The sequence below is a fragment of the Rhopalosiphum maidis genome, chromosome 2 (genome assembly GCF_003676215.2).
Source record: "Rhopalosiphum maidis isolate BTI-1 chromosome 2, ASM367621v3, whole genome shotgun sequence".
Classification (NCBI taxonomy): Eukaryota; Metazoa; Arthropoda; class Insecta; order Hemiptera; family Aphididae; genus Rhopalosiphum; species Rhopalosiphum maidis.
In genome coordinates, this window is record NC_040878.1 from 8,848,084 (window position 1) to 8,861,330 (window position 13,247).

Here is a 13,247-nt window from a genome sequence, read left to right on the forward strand (position 1 = left end):
CCGTTCACCGACGACCGGTTATCCATTTAAAATACGTTCGAGAATAGGATATTATTTTAATGTGTCGAAAATAAGAAAAAAATGCATTCCATTCCCGACGAACAATAATGAGTAATAACTTAATCGCATCTCTGGCGCATATAATATGTACGATTCATACGATAATAATATATGTTTTTTACGCACAGGACGTAGTATTACAGGTGTAGGTACTTGATATTTGCGTGTAACTCGCCGTGTGCATGTATACATATATTTATATATGTATATATATGTTTTGCGCAAGGGTACCAGATCTATATGGGTAGAGTTACAAATAGTTGTGTACTTATATTATATATATTTTATACTTACCTTTCTCGCTAACAGACGTATATCCTTGGATTTTAAATTTTAAATTGCTATGATTATACGTTTTTTATTTATTTTTTAATTTAATGCCCGTAAATTACTCATTGCTCTTATATAGGTATATATAATATATACATATTTATTATGAGTTTAACAGTCGTCGCGTCGTCGTTGTCGTCGTCGTCATTAACCGGAAAACAATCATATTTCGTTTCGCCTATCCCGAAGCAACGAGAGAGATCGTGTGTTATACTTGTATTCATTTAATATAATACAATATCATCACGGGCCCATCGTTAATGTTATGTGCATGTGTGTGAGTGTGTATTCTTTACCTATTATTACTCTATACGTCTACCTACACATACAGCCCGAACCAATCGCGAGTACCTTGTAGGCATGATGTGTACTTTTTTAAACGTATAGTTCCTTAAAAACTGCCTCTAATTATTATACCTACGTGCCTAAGTTAGTTTTACAAGTAATGTATGGATAATGCAAAAAACAAAAATGACAATTTTTGCTATTTTTTTTTTTTTTATCATTATTCGACAATATACACACCTTAGAAATTATAACTGCAAAAAATAATAATACCGTTATATGTTACGAAAAATATGCTAATTTCATCGTTTAGAATTTAATTTTTACCTAGTAACGATTGCCGCTAATCGTATAACAGGAAATTTTTTTCTCCATCATAGAATTATTATCATAATTAGATATTATTTTAATGAATTATCAAAGACACGAGGCGAGCAGTGAAATACGAATTAATATGACATAACTTCTAATGGCTCGAGTAAAAAATATGAATGCTACATAATTAAAAGTTAGAAAGTTCCGCGTTATGTATTCCGTGACGTTGTATGCATCACAATTAAAAGTAAAATGTTTCCTGATAACTGATATAGTATATATTATTATAGTTACTTATAATAAAATATTGATATACTTCATAGGTCTTTTTTCTTTGAAGTATAAAATATGTTTAACGATACTGTAATATATTACATTACTACGTTTTATACTATACAGTATTCTGCTCAATCACGGACTAAAAATATAGTCACATAATTTTCGCGTCTCTGTTACAATTTTGTTAAAATTCTAATTGACTTAGACTTGAGTGCTCAGTGTTTAAATATAAGGAGACAAATAATAAGTGCATCACTTTGTTTTCATGACACAATTTACATAATATACGCGTGAGTGTGTACTTACGTACGTAAACTCAAATCGTAGGTAGATACGTCATTTTTATACATAATCAGCTTTAAATTATTATTAGTCGTAAAAAGATTTTAAATAGTTTTAATTTCCATGTTATCGTGCATATTTATCCCAAGTTAAAAATGCCAAACAAATGCATAATATCATTATTACATCCATATGATCGTGAAATAGTATTTATAATAAAAATAATACAGTAGTAAGTACAATGTATTGTGATAAAATATTATAGACACGATAAATATGGTGTATTAAAAGTTTATACGGTTAATACGATCATTGCGTTTTGACTTTTGAAACTTAATATTATAATACTTAAGTTATATATTATTATATAGGTTTACATAAAAAAATGTTTATAATCGGTGAACGGCCTACTTATATCACTTGACCTAACATAATATATACTTTTCTTGGTTTCTTACATTGCATTAATATACAATATTACAATATTGAATAAACTTTAACAGTTTATGTATATATAATATATATTATGATTACTGAATACAAACATATATCATGTAAAATAAGAAACAGACATCGATTACATTGCTGGATGACAACTTTCGTTTCTTCTTTTTGTCTGCTAGTGTATTAGATTTTAATATATAGGTACAGTTAGGTTAGGGCATAGGGAATGATATAATATATAATTTTCATGAATTTTATTTATTGATGTATAAATATTATAGTATAAATAGGAGTTGTGTAATCACGATTTTTTTTTTTTAGTACTGGCATTTCATTTAAAAATAAAAGATTTAGAATTTGCATCGGGAGAGTGCGAGAACACATTGCATCATTTTAGAGCATACAACTGCTGCCCGCTACGTATGTTTAATAACTGCAGTGTAGTACCATGTGAATATATGTACCACATGAATTGAAACTCTAGAAGAGTATTAGCGACATCTAAAGTCGAATAAAAGAGATTAAACAATAATAACAATTAAACAAGAGTTATAGTAATATTTTAGTAAAATGCATTTTTTTAATAATGAGGTTGATTAAAAACAATTATCTACCTACATTTTTTGTAGTTTGGGCGATTTTTTTTCAAAAATTAGGAAAGTGACCTCTTTGAAAGAGGCTCTTTGTATAATAAGTAGAATACGTCAGTACTACAATATCTACTATGTACGATCTATTGCGATTTATATATGGACCAAACGTGCAGTACCTTTTTTAAATGACCCAAATGAGAAGAAAAAAATCGTCATTGTAAAACGAATATAGCTATTTTTCAATATAATATTACGTATGATGACTGTTATGAGCAAAATTATTAGAAAAGATGAAGGAAAAATTGGGAAGGAGGTCGATCGCTGACAGTCACCCTCATCCACCTAGCTGACTAGATGACTATATATTATATCTTAACGTAGGTGGTGATATATAAATTGTGTGAAATTATTTCCAAGAAGTTGCTATAGAAAAAACAACCGTCTTCCGGCGATGATCCTACTCGAAAACTGCTTCGTTGTTTCGTTGGATTTCGCAAAAAAATAAAAAAATAAAAACTCAAACGACGATTTGATGGTTATTCCGGAACAATATATTATTATCATCACCGCGGTGTGGGACTATTTTAATGACCATAATATTATATTAAATACAAAATATATACGCTATTATATGTCGCCGAAGACCGTAAATAAATATGGTATATTGTATAATGCTAAATAACACCAGCTGTGGCGTATACGTTTACCCAACTCGGGGTCATTTGTCTCTCAAATGTACCGTGCATATATGTTACATATTACAAATAACTATACAGTCTTAGTTTTTTATTTGTTTTTTTTTTTTTATTATTAACACGATTATTCTTAGACTTGCACGTGAGTGTGTTTTCGAATTATATTTGAATGATTATTTAATTAGGTATTTAAATAACGTGTATACCTACTACACGTAGTGTAAAATATTATATATTATTATAATATACACAATATTGAACATCGGTACATCGCCCGCGTCGTGTCGCGACCTTGGAATCCCTCGCATTTGACTCGAAAACTCGTCGGATTAACATAAACACGCGGCATGGGAAGAAGACGGGTAAAAAAAAATCCGTGTGCGCTATCGCGTCCACCTGTCGGTCATCGTTAAATCATTGCACATTCTCTTTTATCCGATTCGTTTTTAAACTAGATTGGTACGAGTATTATTCGCGTGTTTCAATAACGCTGTATCATATAATAATGACGATAATAATAATAATAGTATTAATAACATATCGTTGCGTTTACCATTGTGAATCATGACGAATCGCACGTGAACAAAAAATAAAAAATAATAATAAAATACGCGTGTTAAACAATAATAACAATAATAGAGTATAATAGGCATAGGATTCGTTGACTGTTTGTAAGGCACCCGCGCGTATTGTTCGTCGCCATTCGTCGGTTATTATCATAATATTGACGATATAATATTACATATACCTAAATAGTGAATATATATATATATATAAGGTATCCCGGCCACGGAGAGAACGTAATAATAAGAATCAACTATTAAGAGTTATATATACGCGTACTTTCGTAGTTTCGTACATATTATTAAACGTCGCGGGACGCAGGTGACTGTATAGAGAATAAAAACCGTACACAGTATACCTATATCGTTCAAAATTAATAATAAATTATTATCATACTTTCGAGCACTGCAACCGACAGGCATAATAACGACCAGACGACCGCGGTTTTCGTGAAACCCGACAAGAGATATTTAATACAATATAGATATTCCTATGGGTGTCCACATAATATAAGAACTTCTCAGTTCTCAGATGTCGCGGGGTAAAGATACATGTCGCGTAATCCATTTAAATTAAAATTTAAAAATATTAAAATGAATATTTTCGGTCATAGAATTTGAAAATATTAAACATTATTTTTATGACATTGAAATAAACTCTTCGTTCGATTTCAGATCAATCCACAAGTAGCTTATTATTGAGCTTATTTTGCCAATATTACATTAGCTCAAACGCGCTCCAATTAAGATTCTGACAACGTAAGTTCGCGTAAATTATTCCCCGAACACTAGGAAAAATTCCAGATACTCACGATTTTTCATTTAAATGATAATGTATTATAAAATCATTAAAGTCACTTTACTTTTTCTATACAACAATAATGTTGCAGGGCACTTGTCTGCTTTAAAACTCAAATCGAAAATATCGCACTACTCGCTATGCGAAAAACCACGACAAGACGTCGCGAATAGGAACTTATACCTACTATTATCACAGTTCACAACAATTCTAACACGACACAGACCAAATAGTTTCCTATACCATATTTGCGCAACGTCCGACGAGATAAAAGCTCCATGACGTACTGCAGTATTATGTAATGATATTGCCCGACTCAGTTATTCAATGTACAAACGGGGACAACGATCGGATTTTTTTCTTCTATAATATACATTATAATTGTACGCGTAAAGTCAGCTGTTCAATCGATATAGTATATTATATCAACCACCTAAGATATAGATGAATTCGTTTGATTTTGATTTTAAATTTCACTCATCTACTACTTAAACTCCTTTCGTTTACATTTACATGACGTGATATGTTATAGCTATGTTACATATATTATACAACGACTTAAACGAGTTTTGTGATTTATAATATTTTCCTCTTTAGTACGCTAACTTAAAACAAACTGATACTGTTATATAGTATCTCAATATTTACTCGCAAGAAAGTAACTATTTTAGTCCAATATTTAAAGTAAAACATTTTCTCAATGTATAGATACACGTAAACCGATTTTGATTAAATATGGTGCAACACAGACGTTTGATGATAAATCACAAATTATTTTATATATATATACGCGTGTTTATTGATTTTAAAGTCTGTACAAAATTAGTACTGAACATAATTAATAGCTTAAATTTTGAATAAATAAAATACTGACCTCATGCATCATTCATGTTTATCTGATCAGTGACAGTTGATGAAAAGAAGCGGCCACTAAAAAAATAATAACATAATGACTACCTATCCTATCACGTCAATAATGCTATACATTATGACAGGAACATGAAAAATGATTGAATTTATTTCAACACAGATAATTATTGCCTTACTTATAAGATTATTAATAAACGAGAAAAAAAATATTATTTAATATGGCACTTTTCAATCAACGAAGAAGGTTCAATGACGATACAAATTAATCGAGTACCTAGTATACCTGTAATATAATATAGTTTATATACCTGACATTTGTCCGTATAGCTATATCGTATAAAATAGTCCATTATTTTGTAAGATTGAAGTCACTTACAAATATTATTATTATGGATCACATTACTTAATATATGTGACATTTAAAAAAATCATATTCAAGGTCTATACTTTTATTATTGGTGTTTGAGAAAAGTATATGATTTATACAAATTAAAAAAAAAAACGTGATTACTAATAAAATATTTTATTTTACAGTTGAATTTACATTTTGTTTCTGCGGTAATCTCAAAGTTGTCTGAAAAATGTTTGTGATCATATTATATATTCAATTTGTAATAATAATGGAGTAATAATATTATTAAGTATACTGTGTATATATATGATGTTAAATAAATATATATATATATATATGTATAACATGGGACAATATACAGCATAGCCAGCTGAGTTTGAAAAAGTAAAAACTGGTTTGTCTTAATGTATATATGATATATATCATTAAATGTGCCATCATAATATTAAACACGTTCACTACTTTAGCCTCGAATATCGAGTGTTCGCCAACAAAAAGGCTACAATGACAAAATGTTGTGAATTTTGGCGATTATCCAATATGGATTATTTTAGTTCAGCAAAAAAAAAAAAAAATTATTTACAACGTGGTACAATTATTTGGAAATAAAATTATTATGATTTATAAAAACATATTATTATATATTAATATAATACACAGGGCGTAGGCTATACCTGATATATGTATTATCATTACTTACCGCAGCATTATGATGTGGAAAATAAAGACTCGTTTTTAGAGTTGAATAGAGAAATTAATCACCGGCTTCGCGAAAATATTTATCTATGTGTGTCTTTATTACTTAGACGATAGAAACAAATTATAATAAGTGAAAAAAATTAATTTACATCTTTGCGTTAGTATTTGTGTTATATATTTTACGTCATTATATTATTAAACAGACTCGTGGGACAGGTTTTAAGACCACTTTCACTTTAGTCGCCACGACCTGAATAAAATTGTCGTTTTTATTCTGCCTTCCTTCTGACCGGTTATGGGTACGAACAAATTTGGAATTGTTATTCAGTAGAAAAATAATTACAATTATTATTATAGTGTGTATTTGGTGCCGGTGTTTGTTATGAATTATGATGTATAGAAGAGCCGTGTTCGTATACGACACCACGCGTTGCCGACACTGACTCAAAATTGGCGGAAAAAATTATGCTCAATGATTAAAATATATACGTAACTATACAGAAGTTTGTGTACGGGAAAACGAGCAAAGTGCAACTAACCGTGTTTACTGTTGCAGGATGGCCTATTATTTAATTGAATAATACATCGGTATAATGTAAATTATATTAGAAGTAGTCATAATTGGTGACCCTGATCATAATTTTGCATAGAACACTATAATTAATAATCCTTGAATTTGTCTCCAACGCTGTCTCTTGAACTGACGTCGGTTTCCTTCCGCTAATCCGAGATTCTTCTTGTTTGAAAGTATAATATATTAATAAAAAATAAAATATGTTGTAGTAGTAAGTATATTTTATTCGTTTTTCGAATTAGAATAATAATTATTTTTTGATCGAGCATTATTAATAATAATTGTTCTGCACATTACAGACAGTGGTGTTGTAACTTGTAATACAAGAAACTATTTTTAACTTTAATAACATAATTATATCTAAATGTACGAGCTGCTTAAATTATAGTTATAATATAATTCATAAAATTGGTTAAAGACTATGAACACTATTGATACTGAGACTTATAATATTTAACAAAATATTACGTAGGCTATAGTATTTAAAAAAAAAATTAAAATAAAATATCATCTTATAACTTTAATATCATAATCTATATTTTTAAAATATTAATTGTTAATAAATATTAAATCGATGATGAACTAATTAAAATAACATACAATTTATGAAATTTGGTCACTTTCGTACTACTGCAGGTGAACAAAATGTTTACATCGTGTCACAGTTTATGTAATTGAATAAACAAATCATAAATTAATAATTATTTTTGTATATTATTTAATATTGACATTTTTTTTTATTGCGTATAGTATGAAGTATTCTCAAAATATTCTGAAACACTAATAAATTCGGGTTATACGTGTGGAAAAAATGCAAACTCATATATCGACAATAACGATCAGAATATCATCATCAGATTTAACGAATACCATAATTTACGCAGCTATGTATGAAAACACTACTAGTGGACAAGTTTTTTATTTTTATATAATTAATGATAATATTACCTACTTTGTTTTTCGGTTATGTAAATTGATTATCATCGAAACCTGTATACGTACTACGGTATAGTAAACGATGGCATTTCGTAATTATGTTATCACTAAGTGTGCCTGCTATTGCCTATGATACGTATTTTCCATATATTATCAACGGATCATACCTCGATAAATATTACTTAAAAAACAAAATAACAAATTATATAACAATATAAGAAAGCAACGATGTCGGAAGTTGTATTGTATATACCAAATAATATTATCCGACGACCGTTAACACGCGATCGAATAAAATTGACCGTGATAAAACAACTAAGTAAAAAAATTTCCAATATTTATTTATGTATATTTTTAAAAAGTACGATTGTAATATTTATCAATTTTAGGTGAGTACTATCATGATAAACAGAAAATCGCATCAATATTCACAATAGATACATTCCTTAAAAAAAAAAAAAAATATATTATTGAACATGCCAATCATCAAAGTTACAAATAAGCATAATGAATACCTACTTGAGTATTAATTATATAGTTTATTTTATCGTATATTTTTTAATTTTTAAGGAAAAATAGTTTTGGTACATTTATTTTTTTGCACCTAACTTAACAATATACATTAAACATTAATTGTTTAATATTTATTATTTGAATATAAAAATTACTACAGTTACTAATATTATACGTTCTGTGTTATGACGATATGCATAAAATTTAAATTATGCTAGTATGCATGTATGTAGGCATCATATGAATTAATTTACCTACTTCGTACGATAAGTAACATAAAAGTTCACTTTTTCACGTAATGTTTACTTTACATGAAAACATTACACGTATTACGTGCAATTTAGTATTGTTATACATCTAGTTATGTTAAATCGCAAGCAGTTATTTTGAAATATTAACTGGAATAATAGAATTTACTATAAATTGTAGTACATAATATTATATAATGTTTAAACAAATACCTTACTGTTTTTTTTTCATTCATAGTATTGTTAGTATTGTTTATGTACCAAAATCAAAAATAAATAAATTGACAGCACCACGACTGTTTTCCAAGAAACTTAGCAAATTACGTATATCATAAACAATTCTTGATCGTTTTTGCCAAACTTTACTCTCAGTACTCTCATTATAGTCTTATCATTGTTGGAATAAAATGATTTATCATTGAAATAGACATAGACAGACAATCACACAATTCTGGTAACTATCAGAACTTTTTTCTCCATTGTTTTTGTTATGAATTATTGTATACCGTAAAACATATACAGTAGGTAGAAGAAACATTGAGACAAGGTTTTATTGGAAAATGTTTGAACGCACAATGTAAAAATGTTATTGATAAGATTTTTGTAAAATGATTTGATCACATGCGTCCGAGAGAAAAACGGTGACGCAGCTTTTTACAAGAATATATTTTACAGTGAGATTTATGAATTTCAAGCCTGCTTCATACTAAACAAATAGCGATGTTTGATTTATTTTTGTAATTCAATAAAAGGAAAAAATATCAAATGTTATTCTAGAGGTTAACGGTCCGGTGATTTATGTAATGTATAAGCTTTCTGTGCTTGAACACAAGGCGCTTGTAATATCAGTGGAGACCTCGCTCTGAATTTTCATATCCAACAATTACCTACCTATACGATCAGTCATATTGTTAATGACCCAAGGACTTTATGTGATCTCTTAGAACACCTTTAACATAAATGTTTCCAAGTTAATAGTTTATACCAAACATAGGTGTAATATTCAGCAATTGGGTACACAATGTATTATACCCACTTAATTTAAAAAAATATATTCGTATCTTAAGTGTTGGTTGGTGATTATTCAGATTTATCAGATTTAAGTATCATGTTAAGTATTACATTCATTAAAAGGATTTTTAAAATTTGCTACATTAAATATGCTATAGTACTTATATATAAATATGAATTAATTTCATCAATATTATTAGAATTTACTACTTAAAAAAAAAAAAATATGAGATGAAAACTTTATGACATATATAATAGCTCTCACGTTCCACTTAGAACTTAAAATGCATATTACCGTCTTCTTCATTATTCATAAGTGATTAAATTAATTTTTTAATTTAATTTTCTGTTATTTTACTCCTTGAATGACTTATTTACAAAGCAAAAAATATTAGCTGCAAATATAGTATATTTTAAAGCTTAACATTGAAACAAGACTAAAATAAAAACGAAATATTTTATAACTTTATTTTATCATTACAGACAATACTGCACAGCTTATATTTCTCATTTGTAATTGGACCATTTGGACCTTCGGATAAAATGTCCTAAATATTTTATAAGTTTAAAGAACGTAATTGAGAAAATTATATCTCAAAATTAAAAAACCTAATATAGTTTAGGTACATTTGTAACGCAGTATTAGTTAAGGTAAATTTAATTTTAATGGTCTTAAGATTATCTTTTGGTATACATAAAATAATCTTTTTTAAAAAAAATACCGATTAATTATTTTCTCTTTTCTTTTTTAGTTAATAATTTACAATATTGTTATTGCTAAAATAGTATTTTCAATTTCTTGAATATCAATGTATATTGTATATATATATATATATATTTATTTTATTCTTCTTGTAAAACTATAATTTTAATATTTTTCACGGAAAATGTATAATCAGTCGGTAGTTAGATAAACCAAGTTATATAAACTCGTAGTACTTATTAGCGGACAATTAGAAAGAAAACTATCATTAAAAATGTTTATAATATTTATACTTGTATATAACATCATTATACATTTAACGAGTTGTAACAATCATTCGTCCGATTAAAATATTGACATATAAATGTATATAATTAGGAATGTTGGTGTGTGTAAATAATAGTATACAAACTCAAGTATACAGTATTATGTTTATTTCTATAAAAATTATTTTGACAGTTTCTTAATTATGAAAATAAACAATTTAATATTTTAAATTTTAAATTTTTAGTAGATATTAAATATTTTCATTTCATATTATTTAGGTAATATGTTTTTTTTACTAATTTTCAATTTGATTGCATATAATTTTTTTTCCTTTAAGACCTTTATTTAATTTATATTTATACATTTAAATTATAATTTGTGTTAAAAACTAAAAATAATTTTGTACATTATGTATTGGAACCATATAAATATTCATTTAAATTCGAACGTCCACAAAAAATCACTATAATATTAGTCATCCATTTTTATTGCAATATCTTCTTATATTATAATACAATTCAAAAAATTGATAAAATTGACGAAATACCATGTCCTCGACATTTGAATTGTAATAGTTATTTAATACTCATAAAATGGTAGTCGATATTCCGTAAATATTTTAGAATCAAAATGTCAATAGCACTAGACGATACTTCAGTATTAACGAGCGGATAAAAAAGAGAATATACTAGCTAACCACTAACCAGATGAATATCGTATTGATATGTTTAAACTATTCGATTGCGTCATAAATAATAATTAAGCGTTTCTCTGACAGAAAATATTCTTTCGTTATTAATTATCTCAATACCTCATTGTACAAGTAGAATGTATACAACACTTAAAATTATAAGTTCGCGAGTCGTGAGAAATATGTTACTATTAAAACTAACAAGGGAAATGGAAATGAACAAACGTTACATTTTATACTGTAAATATTTTTGAGAATTATTTATTCTTAGTCTTACATTGTATCATTATGATTACGTTCTATACAATTTTCATAAGTCGTTGTCTTAAATTAATTATACCTAATAAATATTTTGTTTAATTTTGCTAAAGCAAACCAAAATAATAAGACCAACTCTATGAATTAAAAAAATATGTATTAATTTATTGCGTATAGCTATATACAATAAGTCAACAACCATTGTATGTCTTAAGAACATGATTGTAAATCACGCATATTCTATTATAGCTAAAATATACACCGACAGAATTGTTAATAAGATAACTCTATAAATTTCATAGTCTCTCTACATGTGTAACATGTTAAAACTGTAGTCCGTAAAAACAAAACTGTAGACTTTCTAACTTAATATTAGTGCTTATCAATCTTTAATGGAATTATACGTAAATGTATTAAAATATTTTTTTTGTTTTTTTTTTTTTTCATAGTAAATAATGGATTGGTTTTTCTACAGCGTATAATTTTTTACTTAAACTTATCGCCTCCAGTAATATGTAAAAAATTTGAAATATTTAGCTATATTATTATCAAAATTCAATTATAGATTAATTATTGTCTAAAACATCAATCATAAAATTGAAAAGTAAACCCATAATAGATCAATGACAATGATAAAGCAGTATAAAGGCGTGGGCGTTCTCTTAAATACTGATTAATATATGAAAACCTTATTTCAAGGTTAAAAATTATTCTAATTTTACATAGATATACAGTGTTATTATAGAGTATATTTCTGATTTGTTTCTTAGATTTAAATATTAAATTTATTAGATTTCGTAAAGAATTTCGAGGTTAAATATTTAAATTAATATCAAGTAGAAATATAATGTAATTGCAATATATAATATGATACGTCTAGGTATATAACGCAAATCATATTTCTTAAAATTTGCATAATATTTGATTTAACATTTACTAAAAGAACATAATGTTATAATAACGTGTTTTTATGTCACATTGTATACCTACTTACATTAATTTTCAACCGGAAAATGAGTTTCGAACACAATTGTGAATATCGACGAACTCTACATAATGAAAATAGTTATTCCGTATTCATTGAAAACATTTCTGGTGAATATTTTATAATAAATTTGATGTATGATTAACCATCAATGCTCATGGGTGTATGCAAATTGGTAACTATACATATCTACATCGGGTAATTTCCAACGAATGATCGAATTGTCGTGTTTGTGTTTATATTTTAGCTACTTTTTAACCTATATACACTTGTTTCTAATTTTTTGTTACATATAAATGAGTAATATTGTATACATTTATGTGTATATGTATTTTTTTTAAATTGTTGCATTTTTTATGGATATTAGGTATTTGCATTACCTCGACATGATTAGGTAATTACTTTTATAGAACCGAAGAAGGTATAGTGACGTGTATCTTACTGCAGAAAGGCGTCCATTTATATATTACGTAATATATCTATTAATCCAGCATA